General features: G+C 34.9%; 1 pseudogene; it reads right to left on the bottom strand.

The window, feature by feature from the left end:
- Window positions 1-812: 812 nt before the first annotated feature.
- LOC138144666 (calcium load-activated calcium channel-like) lies at window positions 813-17,707 on the bottom strand (annotated as a pseudogene).
- Between the last annotated feature and the right edge of the window lie 10,164 nt (window positions 17,708-27,871).

Genomic DNA, 27,871 nt, shown 5'->3' with positions numbered 1-27,871 from the left:
AGTTATCCCATAAGGAGAATTCTACCACTTCACAAAACAATTCCACCACTTCCCATTCCACTTTTGGACTGCTCCAAATCTTAGGAAGGTTTTTTTTTTCCTCCTATAGGTTGACTTATAATATCAACCCTAAATTTGTATATATGTGTCTTTCACTTGTTAGTTGTTTAACTGTCTTCAAGATAAGGTTGAGAAAGAGTAACCGAGAAATCAGCATAAGGATTTTTCTTATTATCATATAAATACTTTTTTTTTTTACCAGTCAACTTCTTTTATTCCTTTCATACCAGGATCCCTACTATATTCAGTATTAGCTTTCATTATTAAAGATGGCATACATTTATTAACATGCCAAAACAAGGCATATTTATTAGACCATAAAGATTATCTTGTGTATAAAGTAGCACAAACTAGGTCTCCTTAAGGTCAATAGTCACCTAACATTTTAACTATGGAAAAACTTATCATAAATCAAATTCTTTCTTTTAGTGTGCTCAGATCTAATGGACTATTTTCAGTTTAGCTCCCCATGACTAAATGCCTAGCCCGTTTCCTTGGCATATGGCACATACCAGAATTATGAGCTGGTCACACCAAAAATATTCTTAGACTATAACAAGTATAACATGAAAGATTCCTTGTTTCTAAACCACACAAATATCACTTAACCTTATCTAACCAACATACATATATTTAAAATTTTTTCAACTCTGAAAGATAAGTACAATCATTAATCTTGTCTGCTGAATGCCATTCTCATTCCAATCATGTACAGAGGACTGAGATCAGCTCAAAAAGCTGTGAAGTGCCCCTCACTGCTGACGGTGCCCACTGCTCAGGACAAAATAGGAGCAGTTTGGTTTGAGTGTCTGAGCAAGAAGGAAAGGGGTGAAAAAGCTGTGGGCTTGGTCTTGGAAGAATTTTCCAGATGGAATTGGGGACCCAGAAAGCCCCCTGCTTGCTTAGTGACAGCTCAAGAAGGAGCAAGACCAAGCATCTTTGAATGTTGTAATAGATATGTTACAGAGGATATAAAGGAAGACAAAGGAACAGTCCGCGTAATCTTCTCTCAATAGATTTTGACAAGATTATACTGCATATAGTGGGAATCCTGGGATGAAAGGAATAAAACAAATTGACTTGTAAATCAAATCAAATAAAAAGTCTTTATATGATAATTAAGAAAATTTTTATGTTGGTCTCTCAACATTTTGGGTTACTCTTTTTGAACCTTATCTTTAAGACCATTGAAGAACTAACAAGTGGAAGATGCAAATATACACATTTAGGAAAGAGGGATGAAGGGGAGATTGCCACTACCCTGTCATAAAATATGGAGTGAATATTCCCATCAGGGCAGGAAAACAAAAGCGAATTGCAAACACAGATTTCATTCAAACCATTGATAAATCTTTGTTGTTGTTCATTGGTTTCTCCTGCCTCATTCTTCCTCTTTTCTTCTTTCACTGATATCCAGCTGATTCTGTTAGTGTTACCTTCTACTTTTCCAATTTTTTGCTCTGCTTTTCCATTTCAGTTTTTAATCTCTTATAATTGTCCATCTTCTAAACCAGCACCAAGGAAGAACTGCAGAAGTTGAAGCTGTGCTTTTATTCTAAGGGCAATAAACAATTAGAGAAAATGCAGAATGTATATTGGGCAGCTGGGTGGCACAACAGATAGAGTGCTGGGCTTGGAGTCAAGAAGACTCATCTTCCTGAGTTCAAATCTGGCCTCAGACACTTATTAGTTGTGTCACTGTGCAAATCACTTAACCTGGTTTGCCTCAGCTCCTTCATCTTTGAAAATGAGCTGGAGAAGGAAATGGCAAGTCACTCCAATATGTTTGCCAAGAAAACCCCAAAATGGGGTCATGAAGAGTCAGACACAATTGAAAAATGACTGAACAACAAGAAGACTGTATACTAGACAGGCTCAGAATTTATTACTGATTTATTGATAAGTATTGATTAACAAATAAGCTATATTTTTGAATTTTTATTTATAAGAACTAGTTGCTGTTTGGGCCAAGAATAAGACCCAGACCTGCCACATAGGAGGGAAGATTTCTGTTATTGAACCATCAGTCAAGAGGCAGCAAGCTGTAATACATAGATGGCTGACCTTGTTATTTTCTATTTATCCTGTAGCTTGTTTGTATATATTTGTTTTCCTATTGTCTCCTCCATTAGAGTGTGAACACCTTTGTCTTTTGCTTCCTTTTGTGTACCAAGGACTTAGCATAGCACCTAGCACATAGTAGTATTTATTGATTTGTTTATTTTGACATATAGTAGCTCTGTGACTACGGAAAAATGACAACCCAGTTTTTAAAAAAAATTCTCTAGAATTATAAATTACAGATGATGAATTATCAGTGTCTGGGCCAGAAAGTTCTGGATCATCTAGACATTTTCCAAAATTGGAGGCAACTACACTAAGAAAGATGGTGGACTATTTGGTTTAGCAGCAGGATCAACAATAAATACTGATTGATGGCTGGCCTCAGTGTATAATGCACTGTGCTAGAAAGGCACTGCTATTAAAAAAGAATCACAGGACAGTCCCTGCCATGAAGGGGCTTATATTCTAATTGGGGAGATAGGACATACACATAAAGATTTAATAAAAGAACAAGGTAGTATTTGCTAAGTGTCAAATGCTGCCTGTAAGTTAGTAAAGGTCAGAGTTCAGTGGTGACTTTGCCTATGTTGCTGATGGCTCAATCACTCAGGAAGAACAAGATAAAAAGAGCCAAACACAGTTATCACAGACAAAGGAGTCTCCTCTGAAAACCACCCTCACCAATATATTTAGTTCTCTGTTATCAAAGCAGACAAAATGATGAGAAATATTTGGTGAGCTGAGTTAAATATATAGCACACATTATGGAATCTTTAAAGGACTTTGATTCTCCTACAAGATTTCCACTGAGAATAAAGCTTATGTAAGATGAATTGGGACTGCTTTGGAACATTTTCTAATTTGTGAGAGGCACACTACTAGGGTTTACACTAGGGACAGAAAGGAATAAGCATACTGTTTTCCATATATTAAAAAAAAAGGAAAATGGAAGAGAACTTTCACACTGACCCTGAGTTGGGGACAAGTGTACCCTAAACTACAAGTACATTTTCATTTTGTTAAAAGGAAATGATAATATTCTCTAAAAGCATTTGGGTATTTGAGAATACAAGACAATTTTACAAACAGCCCTCCAAGTACTATAGAAAAACAATTTTAGTTACCCTATATTGATAACACATTTATACATTCTTGCATTTCTTTTTCTGTATTCCAGATTAATGAATTAGCTATATCAATACCAAAAGAAAGATAATAATAGATAATAGAAAGAATGCTTTTGTATTTATATCACCTTTCTTCCAAGGAGCTCAGGCATTTTGCAGGTATAATGAATGTTTAGATATGAAATTCTTTTTGCTGAGTTATTGATGACTTTATCTATCCAGTGTCTGAGTCAAATTATAGTATGCTATGAAAGCAATAGCTTCCTTCAATCTTTCACATTACTGTTCTATGAAAACCACCTAGGCCTATTACAAAGCTGCCATGACTATTGTATCTAGGCCATAAGTCATCTAGGTTTTAACCACATTAAATATCTCCGACATGACTCAAATTTAGCCTCTTCTTAACATAAAAATGTAATCTGCAACATGAAGGTAATTGTAAGGAAAAAAAGGAAACTAAAAATGCAGAGCAAGAAATGTGAAGATATCAAAATGACACCTAGACCTATTATGAATTTCCCAATTTTTACAAATGATCATGAGTTGAGAGCTACCAATATATAACATTTTCATTTTGTCATCTAGTTTGATGTGTGAAAATTGCCTTATTGAGTAAAACTTGGAGATCTTATTAACTAGAAAAGACTAAAACATAACATCTTCTGAAAGAATAATGTATGTTCTCAACTATATCATCAGTGAATCAAGCATCTCATGTATGTATCAATAAAGACAATAGTTCATGTTCTGGAAGACTCTGACTTTCCCAGGCTTTTTCTACAATGCTCCAGAAACCCATACACTTTGGAACCTCATTCTGCCCCTTGGTTTACAAAGTGGAAATACCTTCCATTCCTGTGACCCATTCCTCTGATTTGCTGGTTCCTCCCGGAATTTCTATTTTAAGGATACCCAGCCCAATCATGTTTTTACTCCTCTCCAGAATATACTCAATATCTCAGATTCTCTCTAATGCCACCCCCCAGCCCACCTCCCCCACACACACACCTCGGATACCTTCATCTCTTTCTCCCCATTCCCTCCTTTTCAGCTTCTTTTTATGCATTATCCTCCTCTATTAGAATGTAAACTCTTTGAGGGCGGGAATTATCTTTCTCTCTACTTGCATTTGTGTTCCCCGAATTTAGCACAGTGCCTGAAATATTGTTTGATAAATGTTTATTGACTTGATTTGACTTGAAAGACCAGGTGAATGAGTTCAAGATGCATACTTTCTAGAAATGTATCTCAATGAGATTGAAAAACTATATGAAATAGATAGATAGCCATTAAACTTGGAGTCAGAAGACCAGTTTGAATGTTAGGTCTGCCATTCACTAGCTGGGTGACCTTGGATAAGTCACTTCATTCATTCATTTATCATTTATTAAGAAATTTTATTCATTATGTTCTAGGTGCGAGGGATACAGAGATTTTTTAAAAAGAAGCTTGCTATTTGGAGGAAACAAAATATAGACAGATTAGTAAATAAAATACATAAATATGCATGTATTTTATAGGTATATATGCATATGTGTGTGTGTATGGAAAGAGAGAGAAACAGAGAGACAGAGAGAGAGAGAGAGAGAGAGAGAGAGAGAGAGAGACAGAGAGAGAGACAGAGACAGAGAGAGAGACAGAGAGACAGAGAGAGAGAGAGATGGGCATTGGGGGCATGGGTGAAGCCCTAACATTTGGGATGATCAGAAAATGTCTTGGGGACACATGAGTTTACCAAGATCAGAAGTCAGTGGTGAAAACATTATAAACACAGAGGATAGTTTGTACAAAGCCTTGCAAACAAGAGGTGAGATGATGTAGGAGGTAAGGGAAGAACAAATAGGATTGATAAGTGAGCTAGAACCTAAAGTGTGTGTATGGGGGTTGGAGGGAGAGGGGAGGTACTAATAAACCCAGGAAGTTAAGCAATCAGTTTCCTCTTTTGGAAGATGTGGAAATCTGGAGCAGAATTTAAGGAGATCATGCATGTAAAGTGTTATTAAGTACCAAGTGCTGGGAATACAGAGAAGAAAAACAACACAATCCCTGTCCTTAGGGTGCTTATAATCTAATAGGATTCATAAAACATATACACATTTGGAAGTATGATACAAGTTAGAATATACTAAGGGAAAAGGATAAATCTCAGTAAAGTGCTGCAACAATCTGAGCCATAAAAAATATAAACTATGACAATTCACAGTGAATTGAAGAGCATTCTCTAAGAGCCATAACAAATGAATTACAGTGCCTAGGCAGGAAGGGGGGAGTGGGGTTTGTGGAACCACAACATGCAGCTTTTTTATTTTGGAAGGGGAAGGCAAGGCAATTGGAGTTGAGTGACTTGCCCAAGGTCACACAGCTAGTAAGTGTGTTGAGTGTCTGAGACCAAATTTGAACTCAGGTCCTCCTGACTACAGGGCCAGTGCTATATTTGCTGCACCACCTACCTGCCCCAACATGCAGCTTTTAAAATAAATGAGTTCTATTTTTCCAAAATGCCAAATTAATATGGGGAATCCAGTTCAGTAAAGGATGAAAATACAGTTTAGTGCTACTCTGGGGAAAATAAAGGATGAATTTGCTTCCATGAACACCTTACTGAAACTATCTACTTATGCCACTGAAGAATCAGTAGTGGTCTCCAAATACAGGATAAACTTTTATATGAAGAAGGATTGTCTTTATTGCCCATTTCTACTAAGGCAGGGGAAAGGAAACTAGGCCTAAACTGGAGTATGAAGTTGCATAAATACTTCAATAAGTTTGGGATCACATCACTATGGTTACTACCTGCAGTGATGCGGATTGTAACGCATTCATTCCTTCTCTTCCTATATATTTATTGTCCATGTCTTCCCAAATATCCCCCACAGAGAATCCAAGAAACATACTAGGGGGTCTTTCTCAAGTTCTCTTCACATTGTGTAGATACCAGATCATGAAGGCTGTCCATTAATTATTCCTTGCTCTCCTCACATAGCCAGCCAATGTCCTTTATTAGTCATACATATCTCTAATGACATCTCATTTATACCCACAATAAACTTTCTCTGTGTGTGACCCAAAAGTTTAACTCTTCAGAGTCTGTGATTTTACATGATTTACAGCCATCCTGCATCACGAAAAAAAAAAATTAATGTTTAAAAAAAATTTGGTCTTCATTTCTGAAAGATGCTGAGGTCATCAAAAACACTTCACAGGGGCAGCGAGGTGGCGCAGTGAATAGAGCACTGGCACTGGAGTCAGGACCACCTGAGTGCAAATCTGAACTCAGACACTTAACACAAAAACTAGCTGTGTGACCTTGGGCAAGTCACTTAACCCCAACTGCCCTCCAAAAAGCAAAAAACAAACAAAAAATACTTCACAATTTTCTAAAGGAAACTAATTCAGGCTATTCTCAACCAGTTTAAATTTGAGTATAAGTTTTTGTTCATCTACAATGTCTGACCAAGACATACAAACCAATGAATTAGTTCTATGGATTGTTTTACAATAAGCTGGACCTGTGTCCAGTGAGAGACCATGCTAGAAGAGACAAAGGCGTTGGGTCCTTCTTCCCCACTAAGGAAATATGATTCCTCTGAGAGTGCTTCAATCTTTGGCTTTTTAATTCGTTGTTTTCTATTCTACATAAAGGGAATAGAGTCACCTTGGGAGTTTCAAAGGTTTGGAGGGTAAGCCATAGAAATCTGGAAGTTAAATTCAGGTAGTGCTTTGTGTTCAGCATAGCCTTAAAGCCTTGAGGAACAAGGAAGTCTTTGGAAACCAAGTCAATAAGAAGGACTCACCCAGAAGTCATACCTCATCAGATATAAACTTGGTAGGAACAATGCTATGTAGGAACTGAGTTAAATGTTTAACCTACCACCCCAAAAATCAAGGTGTAGTAGGAAAGAGCATACCATGGAAGTAATGGGAAAATGCTAGTATATTACTAAATAAATACACCTTTGTAAAAGTTAAAAATAAATATAGATCTTGGTTATAATTTCTCATTATAACTTGACTAATGTTTAATGTGAAGATATATGTAGAACATATATCAGATTACATGTCTCCATGGAGTGGAGGGGAGAGGAGAGGGAGGGGGAGAAAATTTGTAACTTAAAAACTTGTGGAACTAAAGGTTGTAAAGTGAAAGTAAATACATTTTTAAAATTACTTTGAAAAATAAATAAATAATTATGGATCTCTTTTGACAGACTTTAACATGTTCTAGCTCTTGACATAATCAGTAATGTCATCTAGTAATAGGAACATCTGGAGAGATTCACCATTTATAGGGTGAGATGTGGTGGTCTGTTTGATCTCTGAGCTAGACTTTTTCCCATGAAGTATGAATAATTTAGGTTAAATGCAGAATTTTTTATATTCTAAGTCCTACTGTCATAGCCCAAACCAGGAATTTGTGTGTTTGGGACAAATTCCACAAATTACAACCCAGGAAACAAATGGCCTTTAATTGTAGCACAAGGAGTGTTAGGATGGGAAGTGGGAAGAAAGGAAAACCATTCTGTGTCAGAGACACAGATTTTGGTGTCTGGTGAGAAGCTACTGCTTATAAGACTACCCATAGTGTTGAGGAGAGGAGAGGACATCACCCAGCATAATATCTGGTAGCTTTCTATTTTAACTATTTTTCTTATTAAGTTTCAAACTCTGTTGTTTCTATGATGGTGAAAGATAACAAATACTATCACCTCTCTTCACACTCTAAATTCGGAGACTTTGGGAGAATGCCCCAGTTGTTCTGCCTTAGTCCTGGCTCTGTCATCAAATAAGTCTAGTTTCTCTTTCATATGCAAAAGACAGCTATTTTGGTTTTCCTAATTCTCTATGCTAAACATCCGCATTTCCTTGAACCAAGTTATTTGGCATGATCTCAAGACATTCAACATTGTGGTTGCACTTTTCTGAATGGCTTCCAGTTTAACAATGTCCTTTCAATAATGTAGTGCCCACATTTCTCCATCTTTTTCATAGGAATAGCTGATCAGCTAAGGTCAAGTCAAAAGTCAGCCAAACCTCAAAATGAGGTCAATATGAAAGCCTCTTTCTAGTTGGAAAAGTACTCACTTGTTGTCGCCCCTCCCCTTTCCCTACTTTTCACATATTTCTGGGCTTTGCTATTCTTCACAACTTTTAGAACTGCACTCAACTGAAGCATATCTGTAATTCAGGAGTTTTTTATTCTGACCAACCCAACATTGTGATGCTTCAATTGATCTCCAGTTTATTTTTCTAAATTCTAACTTTTCAAATAAATTAAAAGTCCCTTCTTCATATATACGTATTTTTATGTTGTCTTCCCCATTGGATTGTGAGCTCCTTGAGATCAGTGTTCATCTTTGGCCTTTTTTTATACCCCCAATGCTTAGGATTAGTGCCAGACACTTAGTAGGTGCTTAATAAATCCTTGTTGACTTTCTTGATTTGATTGTATCACTTCATTGAAATGAATTCAGGAAACTTTCTTATTTCCTATTTCCTATTGCCTATCGCCTTGCTGAAAATAATTTGCCTTTGCTGTCTTGCCTTACTTCCCAGTATCCCCCAAAATGAAAGATCTACTCCTATTAGCTCCACCTCTGAAATGTCTCCTCAAGCACACTTCATTCCCTTTTTCAACTCTACCTGTCTAGGAAAGCTTTCAACACGAATAACTAATATTTTGAAGTTTATGAAGTAACTAATCAGTTGATATGAAGAATTGAATATGAAGAGTTAAAAGGAAAACATTACAATAAAGGTAAATAGTAGGTATTTTACTGCTGTCTCTTACATAGAGGGACTTCTTTAAATTAAAAAAAAGGATAAAGGAGTAGAAATAGTAGAAGCTAAGCATGCAGACTTCAAAAGAATTTTCTTAAAGAAATTACCCCACTGCTATTCAGTAATCAATTGGAAAAAAAAAGTATCAGGTAATAAAATATGGAATTAGGGTAGAGCACTTGCCTGAGGATATCTCCTGTAGTAAAGGTTATTTTTCATGATTTATAAGGGTTTTTAAAGAAGCTTGCAGAATGCCACAGGAGAAATGGAAGTTCTCATAAAGCTTCACATTGTTCTGTGAGTGCTTTCATAATACTTGTTTATGTTTTAAGGGGCGGGGGAGGGTTGAAAAAAATTGTACCGTGAGGTGGAACGGTTATTGACCAGATTGATCATGGGAACAAATCTGCCGGTGGTAACCTTGTTTAATGATATGTTGCTGGGCTCAGCACCTTGCTGAGGCTGTGATTCTTCACCGGCTGGGGCCGCATGATGGATCGCGGTAGGAGGCTGATGGTGCAATCACTCACGAGCAGCCAGTGACACCTGCACCAGCCTGACACCCGTCCCCTCTGGATGTATCAGCCAGTCTGCCTGGCCTACTGGGAGACACAACTATTCTGCCCAACAGCAAACAAAAGTTCTGTCTACCTTGCAACTTCTTTTGTAGGGCATTTCTTTGAGGTTGTATTATTGCTATTATTAATAATTATGGCCATTTTCCACTCTTGACTTGGACTATGTCATTTGATTCTCACATCTTGCAACATAGGTAGTTTCAGAATGGCCAAGAATAAATAGAATCAAGTACTTCGAATCAGAATCTTAGAAGAAAAAAAAGTGTGTGTGTGTGTGTGTATGTGATTTACCAAATCTTCGAAAGAAATATTATCCAGTGAAAAATTATCTGGTAGGCCATAGATCTTCTTTCATATCAATAACAGGTTTTTATATACAAAGAGTTCTTGAAATTCTATATACAGTGTAGTTTAGGTTGGAAACATATACCTCTCTTTTGTTCCAAATGGCCACGTCTTTATATTCCTTATATGTTAGCTTGGGTTCTTAAAGGCCATGCCAGTCAAGTTCAAACTCTGATATTTCTGATTAAGTTGGAAAGACTTTAAATAGAGACTCACTGACAGACTGGGTGCCCAGCCAAACCAAGTCTGGGAAAGCTCATCACCAAAGAGTTATCCATTGAGTGATAAAGTTTTTCCGTCATGATAACTCATAGACATTAAAAAGTAAGAGATTGTTATCTATGATTTGTGTCAGGGGAGGGTGCACCCAAATTGATGAAATAATCATTTTTGATATATTAAGCATAAATTAGTAAAAGGGAGAGATTTATGTCTCAGTTCCCTACCTGTTATTTCCATATGGATCTGCACAATGGAATAAAACTTCTCTGAGGGAAATGTGTTTAGCCTCCTCCAAAATCTGACAATGGCTCCCTATTACCTATCACATTACTGAAAATCATTTGCCCTTCACATCTTGCCTTACTTTCCAGTATTCCCCTAAATGCTCCAATCTACTCAATTAGGTCTACCTCCTCAATGTTTCCTCAATCACACTTCATTCCCTTTCTCAACTCCATTTTCCTAGGAAAGCCTTCAACACTAATAAACCCACCTCACTCCCCAACCTCTCTTCCTATTCAAATCCTTCCAAGCCCAGTTTAAGTCCAGCTCTCTACCAAAAGTCTTTCATGACTATTCTAGCTTAAGTTAACTTCTCTCTATTCTTTGAATTCTTCTAATACTTATAATCCTCACCACACAATTTAGCACTTAACTGTATGCTGCCTTGTATTATTTTTAATTGTTTTTTTCTACAGCAGGCCTATAAACTCCTCAAGGTCAAAGATAGGGCATACAATTCTCATGTATCCCCTTCACTACCTAAGCACTATTCTCGGCACATGTTAGACTCTCAATAAATACTCATTTGTTGACTGATGTCTCAATGACCAAACCATATCCTCCAAGGGAATGTTGTAATTATGTTGTAAATTATGTTGTAAAAGTTGTCATGATTTGCCAAATCAATGGGAGATTTACAGACAAACCAGTTGAGTAGAGCTCATGAAAACAGTGGAAGCAGTCGGCCCTTCTAGACTCTCCCCACCCCCCGCCCCATTCCTTGAGAATGTTGTCTAATGGCCAGGGCCTGATGGGTTTTGTCTGATTGGTAAAGGGGTCCCTGAGTGACCAGTCACACCATTCACATCTGCCTAGCCCCAAAGTCACTTATCCTATTCTCCCACTGTGCATGCTACTTTCTGACCATCTGTCCTGCTTCTTTGTCATTTGTGGGAAAGAGTACAGATAAAGGGGATCTGTGGAACATATAGGGATAGTACATACAGTGGCATTGAAATGATTAAGTAACCAAGAGTGTATTGTTTTAGAACTGAAGCTAGGATCAGCCTTGCAAGACAGCCATATAAATAAGGTTTCCCCAATAAATTGATGAATGTTTGCATTTTCACATTTTCATTCTTTCTAGATACACTGAATTTTTTTAAAATAAAATTTATTATGTATTTGATATGGTTCCATTTACATAAAATCTGTTTTTGTTGGCTTGTGGACACAATTTTGTGTCCTATGTTGATCTACACACATAAATACCAAATCCCTTTGCCAGAGTTTGATCTAAAAAAAAAAGACAAAACTCTTGGACATTATAATAAAAATTACACTAATTCATATTTGTATGCTGCTTTAAGTGTTTGGAAACTAGTTTCCTAACAACTGTGTGTTTGGCAGTATAGTATTATCACCATTTTGTAGATGAAGAAACAGAAAAGTTTAATGAATTGTCTAGGGTCACACAATTCACTTTAGTATATGAAGTGGAATGAAAACTCCTGTCTTTGGTCAATGTTCTATGTTATGAAAAAACATAGGAAGTGATAGCCTGTACAAATGTGTGTATGTGTACACACACACACACACACACACACATATATATATTAATTTCAAGGCCTTTATTTTTTAGAAGCCTTCTGTACATAATTGTAAATAGAGATTCGAATTATTTCATCAGCTTTCCATTTTTTGCTCAAATTTAAATATTTAAACAGTCAATGCAAAAAATATATATAAATTTTTTCAAGAAAAAAATGTCTCCTTAGAAGAAGAAAAATGTCTTGATAGACTCTAAGATTCCCTCCTAGAATCTTTTCATCATATCAGACACATACGATGTACTCTTCTGCGAAATGAGGTTATAACCATGACAGTTCATTTGTGATTATAAAGGGCAGTTATCCAGTCTTTGAGATTTCACTATTTTCCAACCAAGTCCACTTTATTTTACTTTTGATGTCTCAATAATTCAGCACTGCAAATCTGGAGTAATTGTCTTGCTGTAATCCTTGGGTGAAAAGAAAATGATAAAATTCTAGAGACAGGGAAATTAAGAAACATGCTCCAGGTATGTACACGGGTGTGAATTGGGGACATTTCCTTCTTTGCTGATATGTCACCTACCTTTCTTTAGAATATAAGTCATAGAGCATGAGTCATATCTTTTTTTGTGTTCTGTATATTGCTAATTATGCTGCTGTCACTTGGGAAATAATGCTGTGTATATTATCTTCAACCTTTCTCTTGGTAATAAATGAATAGGCCTGTCAACTTTAGAAAGTTTGGTTAGCATCAGGCAATGAGCAGAATGCCTTACGATACTTTGGTTATTATTAGTATTGCTACTATTATTACAAGTAAATAGTCCCGCAAATCCTAGGGAAGTCAAATCCATAAACCACAATACTGGAAGTGACTGCCAACAGGAAACAGTGTAATACAACAAGATATGTTGAAAGAACTGGATGCCCCAGTGATAAAGTTACATCAGAACTTAGTAAATGGTCAGTTTTTCAGTAGGAAACATTCCCATTTTACCAGTAGAAAATATTACTTTCAAAAGTCAGGATACTGACTTTCGAAAGCAGGATGCTGTAGAAATCCCGAATAACTTGAAAAACAAGCAGTGTCTAAACCTCAAGGTGTAGAAATTAAAAATAAAGTAATGCAACACAAAATACACTCTAAAGAAAATTATTTTCTGGCTACAAAGTGTCCATGCTTTATTTGTACTTCCTTCCATCTCTTTCCTCTACCCTTCCACAGGGCTTTTCTGCAAAGATTTCATTCTTTAAGCTCTGTCCTATTCTTTTTGTTTGTTTTTGTTACACAAGTACAAATGCATAAAGCATTTCATTAGCAAAGCTATAATGATTATCAGAACCAAATCAGTGGTTCTTTTGCTTCCTTTTGGGATGGCCTTCACAGCAGGCAGCTGCTAAGACAATGAAAATGTTTTTCCAGATGTAGCATCTGGTTATTTGGCAGACTCATTTAGTAGTTAGGTTGGCAGCTTTAGGTTTGCCTCTGGGTCTATTGTATGTTTATAAAGGCAATAGCTTGTCAACCTGCACTACCTTCCCTATTTTGTGTCTCATCTTGTCTTTCAGTCACTTTTTTTGTCTATAACGGGCACACGTAAGAATGCCCATGAATCCCTGTGAAAAAATGCCTGACATATTCTCAATGTTTATCAAAATTTTCCTCCTTTCTCTGCCACAGTTCTCTCACCCCCCCCATATTTCTCACCTAAACTTCAATCATCTTAGTTTTGATATATATCCATTTTATCTGCATTGTAAAGTTACAACACAATATCTGTAAAAGTCTCTCTGTTGTGCAAAAAAACTACACGATTATTTCAATAAGTATACAAAGTTATTCCTTCTTGACTAAGCCATAATATCATAATGCATAGAAGGGGACATTTTTCATGTTACAGTAATAAATGAGGTGTTAAAGGAATATTCTGATTTGTGAGCACTTTGTTAAGTGTAGCTTTGTGCTTTGGAGTTAATGCAATAAGAACTCACATACCATTCAGTGGGATGACCTACTATTGTGTGCTATGATATACTGGTAAGCATTTTTAAGTAATGAATTTACATTTCAGTGTCTTACAGTGAACTGCATCATCAGACGTGATATTATAAAAAAAAAATTACTTAGCTGAAGTCCCCTCCCTTGTGTTATTGCTTTGAAAGACAGGAATGAACTTAAGCAATGTACAAATAAATTTAGAAAGTTTTCAGTTTTAAAAGACATAAGTTACTGGTTTTATGATCACATATGCCATTATCCACTATTGTTAACTACTTTCAAATTACATTACTGACAATTACATAGCATTCGTTAATTTTCATATCATTCAAAAAGTAACTGGAAATATTCACAATTATATGCCCCCTTGTATTGTGAATTCTTATTAAAAGGAAAAAAAAAGTCTGTGTAAATAAGTTTCCCAAATCAATTTGTACAATTCTTCCTGATAGAAATCTCTCCAGAACCATTCAAAATAATCTCTCAGCAACCAAATATGCATTATTTAATATTTAATAATTATTAGAGTTCATTTCCCCATTATGTACTTGCTCTTAAGAGGAGAAAATAAATATATTCCCTCATTCCAGGTATGTTTTTTCATAAAAATATTTGTTAGTTTTTTAAAAAGTCTTCATTTTCTTTCATATTCCTGGAAAAGTTTTGAAGTAATTTATAAACTAGGGTTTGTGAGACATTTATTTTGCTGAAATTTTTTTAAACAGGCATTTTCCTTTGTATGTTCCAATTTTAAAGTGGCAATCTGATTGATAAAGAAATCTTGTTCTTTGAAAGAAAAATAGTCTCCAGCATCTAACCACAAATTTTAAATGGTGATTTATTTTTCTTTTATTCCTCCCATCATTTTAAGCATTCCAGCAGGTTGCATGTAAAAACCACATGGAAAAATATTAAAGTGCTGAGTTTGGTACATGAACATCTGTGGATATCATTGAAGACCACTTAATAGTCCCAATGAAAGAAATTCTACACATGAAAAATCTGAAACCTTCTTATGCAAATCATTTTGCCTTTAGCCATTTGCAAAAGAAAAGACCTGGTGGATTTAATAATTTTATACAACACTGGTGAGATTGTTGTTATCTTTGTTCTTACATTAATTAGTTAGGATCTTCAATGATCAGAGCAACCTCAAAAATCTGGTCTCCAGCTAAAGTGAAAATATGACAAAGTTTTCAACTGTATACTTATTGTATCCTATGCTATTGGATTATCTGCTATTAGATGAGTATCTGTCATCAAATGATTTTATTGTTAGTGGGTAAAATGCCATGTGATCATGTACATTCTTGTGTGTAATTCTTTCCCCAGTAAGAAATAAATCAAACATAACTTTAAATTTATATATCCTTCTTGGTATACATATGAAATCTGCATTTAAGTGATTTTATTTCTTATTTAAAAGGAGTACAATTTAAGTAAAAGTCTTAACTTTCTAGTGCTAATAGTTTCACCATGCCTGCTATAATAGCTGTATATTAACCATTATCTAATGTGTTCAGTTGGTAGAGGGGTGGATGGTGTATGAGTATTTTCCCATGCACAGAGATTAATATAATGAAATTGAAGTGATTCATTTAACTTTCACGAAATAAGACCTTCCTATTATAGGTGAAGAAGTAAAATTTCCCAAACCTTTCTAAGGAACCACTACCAGGAAAGTTTTTCTCCCCCTCCTTTTCCCTACAGGTAGTATGAAATGGAGCCCAAATGACAGGACCCCATCTGAGTCTACCCAGCTCCCCCAGTCTGCACAAACCCACTCTATCAATCATGGCAGGATAATGCATAGTGGTTGCACCTGTGACAGGACATGATTGAGTGCTGAACACAGGGCCTGCTTCGCCCATCGCTTTGTGCATTTGTATTTCTCCAGGGCCAGTTTGAGAATTTTCAGAACTTGGGGGTGGGGGTGAAAATTCCCATTGTATATTGAAAAAAAATGCAGTTCGATTATCAAATTCTAATACAATCAATTGGACTGAAATTAAGCAGCAGATTTTGACAACTGCCTGAGGTCTTCAAGAGCCAGTGCTATACAAGCTAAAATTTTATTAGGCTGTAATTTTGTTTGGGTAGGTAGAGGATGCTGGCTATTGTCATCCCTTTGAGACATCTTGTTCACTCTGGCTACAAAACAGAAATTTTGTCTTTTAGATCATATAAAAGAACAAAAGGCCAGTGCGAACCTATAGCCCTAAAATATTGTACAGTCTAACTTAGCTTTGCAGTGCAAAATAATTTATCTCGTCTTTGAAAAAATCACCCCCTCCCCCTTTCTTCTCATTTTTGGAAACACTTGATTTAATATAGTAATCTCATTTTTAAATGCTTGATTTAATATTGTAATCTAATTTTAAATAATTGCAATTAAAGGATAACACAGTTTAAATAATTTTCTGCTAATTCAGCCACTTCTTGAAAATTTGTGTAAGTGGTAAAAAGGTGCCTATTATGATACAGTCAATGTTTTACCTGAATCTCCCTGTGTAGACCCATGCACATTTTTCTTTTTCTGTTGCTGGAGCAAAGAATAAAATCTAGAAGATCTAGCTAATGGTGCACATATTGAGCCTATATAGGATTTTAGTTTCCCATTTGAATATGACTGAATTAAGTGAGGTAATCAAATAGATTAAGAAATAGTACGGATTGGATAGGTGTTTGGGGGGAAGTTAACCAACAAAAGTTTTTAAAAAATAAAAACAACCTCATAATATTTTATTTGTAAAAATCCAAAAAGAGACAGAGAGAGAGAGAGAGAGAGAGAGAGAGAGAGAGAGAGAGAGAAATACATTTGAATGTGAAATCTAAAAATATCAAATCGAACCTATTATATAGAACCCTCATTGGTTTCTTAACTCCTCTCATTGTCATATGTCCAGAAAATTGTCAGAGAAGGCATATTGTTTTGTTTTTCCGTATCTTGATGTCCTTTTATTTTCCTTTACAATACTATTATCTTTTTCAATTCAATTATTCAATGTAGTTTATTACAATTCTGGTGAAATAAAACGAAGAATTTAGGAAGTGGGCAGTTTTGCCCAGGACAATTAGATTTCAATAGATAATGTACATACATACAAGCACACACACCCCTGCTATTTGTGATGTTCCTCGCTGCTGAAAATGACTGTCGTTGGTCTCCTGTCTTTGATGACCTAGCCAGTAAAGTTATGTGACTATAAATAGATTGATAGAGCCAGCTGATTAGGAAGAAAAACTGATGCTCTGTTGGAGCTTATGGATCAATCACTGGCACGGTGGGGATGGGGGAGGGGTCTGAGAGAGGGGGAACAAAGTAACTGCGTGCGTGTTGGTTGGACTCAGGACTGTGGTTTTACTCTCTCGACCCCTTTGCCCAAGCTGTTTTCGCTACTTCCGAAACGGGAAGACTTTCCTAGGAGGACCTAGCTACTGGGGGCAACGCGGGCAAATCGATCTGGACCCCCGGGCTCGGGGATAAAAGTGTAGAAGTGGTTCTGCGCTAATGTGAGCGCTGCATCTCCTTAATGATTGCTCTCCTCTTGTCCCTCTCTGTGACGGATAGCTCCCTTCCCTTTTACCCTCCCTAGACATCACACCCCAGCTTTTCCCGCCCGTGTACCCCAGACCCCGAGTGCAAAGTCGCTCCGGCCAGCGCAGAGTTGGGCTCTTTCCCGCTGGCAGTTCCTGGAGCACCCGGTTATTTCTCTTAGCATGGAGAGTTCTTGCTGCTGACTTGTCCGTCTTCATGGGGGCCCAAGGAGAGGGGGCTAGTGGGTGGGGAACTCTTTATTAGTAGTAGTAATGTTAGTAGTGCACTCCTAAATAATGATGAGGATGCCCGTCATAAATCCAGCAGCAGCTTCGGTTACCGACAGCCTTAAGACTCTCCACCCGCCTCCCCTCTAGACAGCCTGTCCTGTCTGTCCTAGGGCTGAGATTCTTTCCTAGCGACCGCAAGCCAGTTAGTTCCCATTGCCTAAGGTAATGGCCGCTCTCACGGATTCAGTTGTGTGAGGCGAAAGTGCCTTAAAGTGACACTCCTCTAGGGGTACTTTCCACCTTGCCCAAACACGCTCTCCTTCCACAAACTGCTTAGAACACCCACACCACTCCCTCCCATCCGACCAATAGCGGCTGCTGTGTCCCTTCTGCCCCTGCTCCCCCGCCCCCAACCCCACTTCTCATTCAAGCCCCCTTAACTGGCCAAGGGACTTCCTTTAACTGTGCACTTTAAAAGTCATTAAAAGAAAGCTGATGGTTCCTCCCCACCTCCCCTTCATCTGTTAAGGAGCGACGCGGGGAGAAACAAAAGAGACTATAAAGGGAGTAACAGTTACCCCTCATCTCCCAGCCAAACTTGGGGGCGGGGGTGTTAGTAAGGAGGAAGATATGTAGAGAAAGACAGGACAAGACAGGTGAGAAGAGTAGGAGGAAGACAAAAATAACAGAACTGCAAGGATTCCAAACCAACCTTGGTGATGGGGGGGGGGGGGGAGTGGAAGAGAAAGAAAGACAAACATCTGGGGATTGGACCATATGCTGAAGCTTTGTCTTGTCCTTCAAAGTTAGGCTGCCCTTGAAGTGATTTGTCAGGCGGCCTAACTGTGACAGGGAGAATATGTGGCAGAAAAAGAGGGGAGGGAGAGTGAGACCAGAGAAGCATACCAGAAGAAAAGGAAGAAGAGAGAGAGGGAGAGCGCTGCTGCGGGAAGGGAGGATATGGGGGGGGGGCAATCGGACGGGGGGGGGGGGGGGGGGGGAGAGGGAGGAGAAGAAAGGACTCTCTATGGGAAGAAAAGGAGATAAGAGGAAGGCAGAAAGTGGAGGGAATCAGAGAAGGCAGGGTTGGGCAGAAAATAGTAAAGGGAAAAAAGTGAAAATGGGGGACAAGGAGAGGAGTGTATTAGAACTCAGGGGAAAAAAGGAAGATAAATTAAGTTGAAGAAGGAAAAAGCCCAACAGCAAAGCCTGTGACTCTGTAAGGATATGGACTTGACAATGAAAAGAGTAACAGACTGGGAGAAAATAGTCACTATTTCCTCTTTCTTTCCTTTTTTTTTCTTTCTTTCCTTTTTTTTTTTTTTTTTGCCCAACAACCGCTGAACTGATTAGAGTCTAATTAAGGCCATAAAGCCCTCAGATTATCCACCTGTTTATTCACTAAAGTCGGGGGCTCATCAAGCAAATTAGCTGCTTCCAGGCTGCACATTGGGCCTAGAGCTTGCCTGATTAATGAAGTTTATTGGGAGCTGTTAAAAGCATTAACTGAAGAAAATCTCAGCAATTCGTCATATTTAAGGGATGGAAATTAAATCTTGCTATGCAAATGAGTAAAAATTTTCTTCTTTAATAGCCACCTTTAGGGGCTACCATCTTTGGGGTACTTTTCCCCCTTTTGAATTCAGTTCAGAAAGTAGGCTTCTACTTTGCATAGTGCTTGAAGCATTAGCTGAGCCTGGAGTTATCAAAAAATATTCAACCCACTTTACTGTGGGTATTAACATGGGAAGGCAAAGAGGAAAGTTGAAAAAAAAATTTCCTGAGGCCTAAGGCAAAGGTTTGGAGAGAGAAACCAAACCACAAAGCCAAGAGCTGTTCAGGAAATCTACACTTTTATTACAAGTGACATTTCTCCATAGAGAGTGTAAGATTCATGAGTTACTGTGTATTTGATGTACACAGTTTATATGGAAAGAATGGAATAAAAGACAGATGAGAGACAGACAGAGAAGTGTAGTATCCAGGATAGTTAAAGGGATGATGAGAATTAAGATAATCAGAAGAATAAAGAAGTGGCTATGAAAGGAAAAAAAAACAAACTCAAGCTCTCTTAAACATTGGGTATTTAATGTTTCTTGATCTATTATTTTGTCATTTTAATTCCTGTGATTGTCTTTTTAAAGGTGTACTTAAGGGAAAAAAATAATCAAGAATATGGGGAGGAATAGGACAGAACCAAACCTAGAAGAGAAGTAGTAAAGAAACAAGAAAGTGTGATTACCCATATTTTTTTTTTGTCTGAATAAAATGGAAGCAGTTTTATCGGTGAATTTTTAAAATATTTATTTTTATGATTTCTTATCTCCTCTCACACTTTGAAGTAACTTCTAAGGAAATTCTACAATTAGAAATGTCTTATTAAATAAGTATGTTTAGGGATATAACTATTATAAATATGTATGTATACATATATTTTTTTTTCACATGCTCATAAGCAATAATAGTCCTGAAGATGATAATAGTGTCAGGCATAACAAATAATAAATAAATAATAAAGGTTGCATGGTTGTTTTTAATTGTCTCACCATGCATGATCTTCAGTATACTTCTATGTAGAGATGACTATACTCTTTAATAGATTAAGTTTATATGTACTTATTTAGGTTTTGCAACCATAGGCTTTTTCATGAATATTCTCTCAAAGAAATAAATTACATAAAAGATTTTTGTTAGAACATTTTAAAGCATTTCATAGCACTTTCTGACTCATTATATCAATCAGATGGAAAAGGAAACCAGCACTGAATACAGGTCTTTACAATTCTCTTTTCAGTTTTCAAAAAAAAAATCATTATAACACTAGTCATTCTTTTTTCACCTGTACAATATTATTTTGTGAAGTAGAAGAAAAGCAAATTGGATTTAGTAGCATTTAATAAGTACTGAAAATAATAATGCTTAATCTTTTAATTTAAAAAATTGATATGGCATAAAACTTAGTAGACCTCTTCAGGAAATTTGTTTGACAATATTTTATATGTGAAAAATATATACATTTTAAACCATTCTAATTTCCTGATGATTGTTGAATTTTATGGTTTGTTACTACTGGAAAAAGATCCCTTTATTTGTATTATAAATAGCTGTAACAACTATTTTTCCTCTTATTGAGGAATAAAAAGAGAAAATTTAAAATATGAGGCTATCTCAGCTATAACCATTTTTCCTGGAAAGTAGCAATAACATCATATGTTGAATGCGTACTTGTTGCATAAGTGTTCACTAAAGAGAACATGTATACATAAATATTAATTTTCTTAAGGAAGATAAAGATTTTAAAAATATTTCCCAGAAAATTATGAAGTGATTAGAAGAAACAAAATGAAATTTTGGCTTTTTTGCCTCATAAAATAGTGTAAACAGAAACAAGAGAGAAAAACACAAGATAGGGCTTTAAATTTATATACATATATATTAATTATGTATGTATACATATAATAGTCTTGCTTTGTAGGAAGTTATTTATGGTTATATTTTTAAATAAGGAAACATTTTAAAATAATTTCATTTTGATTGTTAGCATGCTTCTGAATATGGTAATAAGCAGGTCTATTTGTTAAAATGTAAATTATTTTCTTTAGAGGTACATGACCCTTAAAGAAGGCAGTTATACTAGTTACCTCTGCTTCTAAGGATACTGATTATTCTATATTATGTTTCTGATTGACATGAAAGGTTAGAGTATTTTGTATTGTATAGTATTTTGACAAATTAAAAGTCTTAATATTTTAAAGGAAACTTTTAAAACATCATGAGATATAGTACATGATGACTTCAGGGTTCTAAATGATATGAGAAAGCTAATATTCTATCCAAAACAAGAAAATTAAACTTAAAAGGTGAAAATAAAATTTAAAATTCGATGTTACCAAAATTCAACATGTTACTTACATATAACATTTTATGTGGATAGTTATTAATTCTAAGGTGTTTAAAAAAACTTTTAAGGAGATTCCTCAGTTTATTTCCTTCTATCTAGTCATTATTTTACCTGATCTTAAGGATTTGAATCTATTTCTTGAAAAAAAAAAAGATCCTTATTAACTTTTTACAGCATGTTTTTCAGCTGTGCATAGAACTACGATGTTAATGAACTACAATTATCTTTTTTTCCCTTATCTTAGAACTTTAATGAAGCTTCATTAAAATTAGCATGACATGATATTACTGGAAAAGCTGTACAAAATCCTCCTTTTATATATAATCTTTTCGGTTTTTTTTTTACTAAATAAAAATTATAATCAATTTGCAGGGCAATAATTAGTGCCTTCACTTAGTTCCTTTTCTTTTTCTTCTGGGCAACAAAACAAGGACCTTACAGTAAAATGTGTAAATACTCTTTACTTAACCTATACTATTTGTATTAAATACAATCAAAAGAACTGAATGCTGTAGACTGAGTTATTAATGTGAGGAGTTGGTAAAAATATTCATTTTCATTTGTTTTCATATACTACCATGGATATAAAAGGAATATGGCTAAGTACCTCCATAGATGATTAAGCTATTAGAAATATTCAGCATTATTATTTTGCATTATTATAATTACAGTTCTTCATATTCTTAGAGGTTACTTGTTTTCTTTCACTGGAATAAATAATATAAAAGAGGGAACAAGGGCTCTAAAGTTTTGCTTTGGTCACTTCATGTCGAAAAAAATAAAGCAACTTTTATTTTTATCATCAAACACATACAAAGAAAACATGGTTGGTGATGTTTACATACTACAGCCTAACAATGCAAATGTAGGAGAAAAATTATTTCACTATTTTATATTTCCAGGGCATCCTTTGGAGTGTAGAAAGGTCAGCTAGAAGGGTTTTGTTTTGACACATAGTATGACCTAATTCTTTCATGTGTTGAATACTCCACAAGGGGAAAAAAATAACTCTTTTTTTTTCTCTTTTAAGTTTAAATTGCAACAGTGGAAACCTCTTACCATCATTTTAATGAGATCAGTGGGTTTTAAGTATGGAATGAATCAATTATTGTAAGCAAAGCCCCTGTGTAAATCATGGAATGCCAAGCTAACCTCAGGATTATAAAATGAATCTTTGACAAGTATTCAAGGTTTCAGCATATTCTCAATAATGAGGATTAAGTACCCACCAGCAAGTGAAAGAAAAGTTTTATTCACTTACTGAGGAATATGTGAATAATCATTAAAAGAGTTCAGATTAAGTGAGGTACTTCAAAAAGGGCATCCAAACCAATAACTAAAGGGGGGTTGGAGGGAATCAATTATATGTATACCCCCTTTTTGGAACAGAGAAAGAATAAGAAAATGACACAATACTATTTTTAAAGAATAATTATAATGATGCCATAAAATACCATTATGAAACTTTTTCTGACATTTTTATGTCAAGAAAAAGACTTTCTTCTTGAATTAAGAACAAACAGTGATTTTCACTGCCTACAGGAAATCTGGTCAAGTCCAAATAAATCTTAATTCTACACCATGGGGTTATGGTAAAAAGTATAAGAACTGCTCAATGTCATTCTTAGCAGTTCTTTGTAGTCAATAGTTTTCAGGGAGAGAAGAAAATGAAATGGAAAATGTCCTATGAAATATTTTGATTCATTGCTAAAATATAAATGTTTTTAAAAGATTGAGATTGAATTTTAGTAAAATATTTCTCTGCTATACAACCCAGAATAATACAGTATTAACAGATTCCTTCTTTGTCCATTTTCCAAATGGAATTATACAAATTAATTTTATATAGAAAGCAATTTTCCAACTCATAGGTACATAGTACAAATAAGAAACATTAGTTTTATTATTTTAAGATTACTGATTTATTTTTTAAAAATCTTAAGTATTAGGACTATGTGTGCTTTATGTTTGCTGAATTATATGAACAGAATTTAATTTTTCCCCATTTACCTATCTAGATGGTTTGCAAACTTCTTAAAATGACTAATTCCACCTTAGATGACTACTGAGTGTATTCAGTGAGAAAAGGCAAAAGATGAATATTTTAAAATAGCTTATGCATGTGTTACTTTAATAGGATTTAATTTTTTTTTAATATTTTGCTATGAATATTATGTAACTGTTCTCTATATTTGTATATTTAAATGTTTAAATTATGCATTGATATTTTAGGTCAGAGAAAAAAGAAACCAGAATGTAAAGACATATGTGACAAAGATTCTTGACTTAAATCATGTAAGAATTAATAAACCCCTCATGTTTAACTTAGCACAGGAAAACTGACTTTATTAAACAGTTGCAGTAGAAAAATAATTATGTTAATATTTCATGAAAGACATAAGCTTTTATGAAAATAAATGACAAAAGGTACAATAGTCGTTATAATTTTTTTTCAAATATACATAGACTCAAATACCAATAAATTGCCATTTTGGTGAAGATGATTTATTTTTAATAAAATGGCTATGAAATTATTTGATTTGATGTAAGAGACAGATTAACAAAATGTGAAGTTAATGTTTTCTTTGCCAAACACTAATAAAAGTTCATTGTTTTGTTAGGATCAGAGGTAAATATTATTTTGATATCTAGTCATGTTAATTTTCCATTTCTTTCCCCATATTTCAGTAATCTTGTCACACAACTTTGAACATAGCTCTTTTAATGTTAAAATTAATTGTTAGGAGTAATATTAATGTGTATTATATAAACTGTGCGCTGCTTTGTATCACTTTCTTAGATATAATGTCTATCAGAACTATACAAATTTTAGAGGACTTCTTTAAATTTAAACATAAAATTCATAAATATGGTTTATAGTTGACCAAAAATGAAATTCAATATGTGTAAAATAGGAAATTAGTTACAAAAAATTAACATTTTAAATCCTGCCACATAAGGTGGGAGTGATAAAGAATAAGGGTAAATCTAAGGATAAAAATAATAAAGGTTTTCATGTGCAAATAGAATGAATTTTTGCAGTAGAAGTCTGGCATCTGGTGGTCTGAAGGCAGTATAACACATATAGGAGAGAAAAGTGGTGCTGGAAGGAAGAAAATTTGACCTTTCAAAAACAAAACTAAGACTAAAGCATATAATAATTCAAATTGAATAATATTTATTTAGAATACACTTGCATGCTTACTATATGCTAGACTCTAGGGCTACAGGACGTTTTTTTAAGTCTTTGTTCTTAAGGTGCTTAAATTGGCCATTCTCATGCCTTATTTAGCAGTTTTTGTGTTTTATTTTCCCTTTTTCTAATGTATTTACTATACCATTACTCCTCACCAAAACAGAATTTTGTACAACAAATTTTCTATGTATTGCTTTAGTGTCAAAAATTCTTTTTCAAATAGAATAAATTTATCAATAGTTATTTCCTGAGTTAAAATGAATAGGCATCTGTTTAGACATCATTTTTTAAAAAAGAAAAATAACAAGGCTATAGATTTAGAACTGGAATTGACTTCATGGGTTTAATCTGACCCACTTATATTATAGATGAGGGAACTGAGGCTCAGATAGTTAAGTGATTTGCACAAGGTCACACAGGCAGTAGTCAAGATTTAAACTGAGATCTTTTTTTGTCCAGATCACATATTCTTTCCGTTATACCAGCTTTTTTTCTTTTGAGGTAGAATTACTTTAATGTCTTCTCAAAAATAATAGATTAAAATTCAAAGTTTATTTTAATAAACAAATAAAAGATTCTGTTAATGAAAGTATTCAGAAACCATTATAGGATGTTGATTATTAAAAGCAATGTAACTTTAATTCCTTCTTCTCTCATAAGAACAAAAGGAATTTCAATAGAATTAGGAAAGAGAGAATACCCCCTTCATCCCAAAATATAGCTTATTTAAATGGTCAATCAAACTTCGTTTTATTCTGACACATCAAACTCTCTATTAACAGCAAGCATCTACTTCTGTGAAATAAAGTAATACCGAGGACACCTGTGCAATAAATTGTTAAACCTTAACATTTTTTGAAGACACTAAACTTAGGCTACTATTTTCTAAAGTAGGTTTTCCAAAATATGTCATGAATTTCTGAGAGCATTTCATGCATATTGCTACTTTAAAGAAATTATACTAACACCCTATTTTAGCATCATTAGTATCAGGGATAGCAAATTTCTCTGTTAACTTCTATTTTTGTATTTTGTTGCTTATCAAACATATGAATCACAGTATCACTTAGAGATTTTCCAGCTTAACCTCCTCTTTTTAAAGATAAGAAAACTAAGAATCAGAGACCCCAAGTGACTTGCTTATTCATGGAGGGGAAAAACTGTATTTTGTCTGAAAACTTAAGAATCCAATGAAAAAAAATCCATCAGATAATCTGTATTAAAAAACCCCAAATTATCATAAAAATTAGAGGCAATTTTCAAAAATCCAGGTAGTGACCTCAATTCTACATCTTATTTTGTAAGTATAAACACAGCTTTGGCTTTATAGTTTTCTTCTTTTCTTGTGGTAGTGGCTTTATTTTTCTTCCAAGATAGAGAATGACACTCTGAATATAGTATGCTGCTAGTGTTTGAAAAGGATCCTGTCATTTTAGAATTTCATAAATCCCTCTATTGTGGCAGATGTGTAATAGTATCATAAGATTCAACATCTGGTTGTTTCTAATTTCCCCATTGCTCTAAATTGAATGAGTGTATGAAGAAGATGGTCATATGCTGTGTTGTGTTATTGGTCTCCTACATTTACGCCATGTATATAACATGGGAGATTGCATTCATAATTTATAGGGACTCCACAGAATGAACTTTCATAAGGGCATTTCAGATGCTTATTTACATTAAATAGGTAGGGGGAGGGAATTCTTGCCTCTCTATCCTAGTCTGCCATAGGTACATCTTTCTAATAATTCTGTTAAGAAAATGCATTTTTTCATATGTTGAAGCAAGATGCTGAAAGAATAATAAAAATAATGGTGAATTTTTTTCAGTTCTGATGTGGGATTTGTTTTCTCTTCTTATATCAAAGCTAATTGTATGAATATCTAACAGTCATAAAAGAAAACTTAAGGTCTGCTGATGTTTCACTAATTCATTTTTAATTCCCTGTGAATATACATTCAGTCAATTGCAGTTTTTCTTTTGCATTTCAAGAGAAATATTTTCTCTATCTCATAAGTTCCTTAATGACAGAACTTGACACATCCTGTGATCAGTCCGTAAATATTTTTAAAATAATATTGAAAACAGCCCAAAGGCATGTAGATAAAGCAAATCTATGTGTCTCTATGTCAAATGTTGACTTCTAGATGTATTTTTGGTGGAAAAAAAATTGTTCTCAACAGAACAAATTATTTTTCTACTGAAAATAAACTTTTTGCTACCTCTCATTCATGGACATAAAGTTATGTTTCAGTAACATTTATTTTCAAATATTATGACAGAAACAATTTTTTTCTTGAGGTTTTCAGCCAGTTGAATATTCTTGGCAATATTTATTTTCTTTTTTGGTCCAGACTTGTGATCTCATCAGCTTACAGATTCCTTATGTGGAAACTCTCTCCAATAATGCAGATCAGCAATTCTTTCCACACATTATAGTCTCAGATCTGAAAAGTTTAGTGACTTGCCCATGGCCATACAGCCAGTATGTACTAAAGTGCATGTGTGTGTGTGTGTGTGTGTGTGTACTAAAGTGTATATACTAAATATATCTCCAGGTCTCTCTGACCCTAAGGCCAGTATTCTACTTACTATATGACACTGCCTTTTTATTTTCATTATGGAACTATTTTTAGATTGTTTTTCAGACTTAGAAGGAAGCTAAGTAAAGTAAAACTCAGTAAAGAAGTCATTTAGATCACATTCTCTATGGAGCAGTAAATGGTAAAGGGAACATAGCATTGGATTAGGAGTCAGGAGTGCTGATTTAGAGTTTGAAATGTACCACTTGCAAACTATGAAGCCATAGACAATTCATTTAGCTGCCCCAAGCCTTCCTTATCTATGACAGATAATTTTTGTGCTAGTTACTTTAAAAGGTTCCTATGAGTATAGCAGTTTGGGAATTGTAAGATGCTATATTCATTATAAATTGTAAAATGTTACATTCACTGTTGTTGTTCAATTGTGTCTTACTCTGTGACCCTGTGGACCATAGCATGCCAGTTCTGTCCATGGAGTTTTCTTGGCAAAGATACCGGAGTGAGTTATCATT

This window comes from Petaurus breviceps, unplaced genomic scaffold (genome assembly GCF_028583685.1).
Source record: "Petaurus breviceps papuanus isolate PSGF00001 unplaced genomic scaffold, PetGlider_PUasm1.0 90702, whole genome shotgun sequence".
NCBI classification, from domain to species: domain Eukaryota; kingdom Metazoa; phylum Chordata; class Mammalia; order Diprotodontia; family Petauridae; genus Petaurus; species Petaurus breviceps.
This window is presented reverse-complemented; position numbering and strand designations above follow the sequence as displayed.